Source organism: Phytophthora infestans, genomic scaffold (genome assembly GCF_000142945.1).
Source record: "Phytophthora infestans T30-4 supercont1.20 genomic scaffold, whole genome shotgun sequence".
Lineage (NCBI taxonomy): Eukaryota > Oomycota > Peronosporomycetes > Peronosporales > Peronosporaceae > Phytophthora > Phytophthora infestans.
Genome location: NW_003303739.1, coordinates 522,416 through 524,042, shown reverse-complemented (window position 1 = coordinate 524,042; position 1,627 = coordinate 522,416).

The following is a 1,627-nucleotide window of genomic DNA, read 5'->3' as shown; positions in this document are numbered from 1 at the left end:
TAGATCCGTTGTCACCCGCGTGATGTGGGCCAACTCATAGTCGGGACGCCGAGAGAGGGCGTCCGCAAGCACGTTGAGCTTGCCCGGCTTGTATTCGACGCGGAAGTTGTATTCCGCGAAGAAGGACAGCCACCTCGCCATCCTTTGGGAGAGGTGAGGCGAGTTAGTCGCCGTCCTCAAGGACGCGTGGTCTGTGTAGATCACAAAGGGCCTAGAGCCCAGAAGGTGAACACGGAACTTCACAAGGGCATATTTCATTGCCAGGAGCTCCTTGTCATGGACAGGGTAGTTCCGCTCGGCGGCTTTGAGCTGCCGGGACTGGAACGAGATGACTCGTTCCTGTCCAGCCGTGTCGTCCTGCAGCAATGCACACCCGATGGCGTAATCGGAGGCATCGCAGACGACGCTAAACGGCTTCGTCTCGTCCGGCAGGGCCAGGACAGGGGCCTCTTGGAGACTGGCCTTGATGCTGTAAAAAGCATCCTGGTGCTCTTGCTCCCAGCGCCAGTCGACGTCCTTCTGAAGGATGCTCGACAAGGGCTTAGCGAAGCCCGCGTACCCAGCGCTGTACTTGTGAAGGTAGTTGGCCAAGCCCAACCACTTTCGAAGATCCTTCTGGGATCGGGGCGTCGGCCATGCTTCTATGGCCTTGACCTTGTCTGGGTGAGCCCGAACGCCCACGTTGCTGACGAAGCAACCGAGAACTTTAATCTCTGGTGACGCGAAAACGCACTTGTCGATGTTGGCGTAGAGCTTGTTCGCTCGCATCACGTCCAACACTCGACGGAGGTGTCCTAGATGCACCTCCATGGCCGTCTTGCCTCCCTCGGCACGGCTATGGACGAATATGTCGTCGAAGTACGTCTGTACGAAGGTACGCAAAGGGCGGAACAATTGCGTCACCAGGCGATTGAACGTCGCCGGGGCGTTAGACAAGCCCTGCGGCATGACGAGCCACTCCCAAAGCATGCCGCTTGGAGTGCTTACCGCGGTGAGCGGGATGTCACTCTCTCGCATCAGGATTTGGTAGTATCCGTCTACCAAATCCAGCGCACTGTACAGTACGCTCCCGGCCATGTTGTTCAACAACACATCCTTTCGTGGGATCGGTGTTTGGGCCGGCACCGTTGCGTTGTTCAGCTTGTTATAAGCGTGAACCAGACGCCACTTTCCGTTCGGCTTCCGAACGCAGAAAGTCGGCGTCGAGTGCGGGGATTTCGATTCCCGCACCATGCCTGCCTTCGCTTTCGCGGCGAAGAAGGCATCAATGACCTCGCACTGTTCGCGCGGGAGAGGCCATTGCCTCGTGACACAATACTTTGTGCCGGGCACGAGATCAATCTCGTGCCGTACGCCTCGATCCGGTGGGAGTTGGGTCGGTGGGTGTTTGTTCACCACGTCCGCATACTCCGTCACCAAAGGATACACCGGATCCTTGGGGTTCTTGAGAATATCAGAACCCAAGCGCGCCTGACGCTGCTTGTTCATGTCTTCCAGGACGTTCTCGTCCAAGACAGAGGAGGAGTTCAGCTCCTCCTGAGTGGTCTCAGGTCTCATGAGTACCATCGCAGCAATCTCTCCAGCCTTGAGGTTGGCCAGGAAAGACTCAGCCGTCATTTCCTCGAGG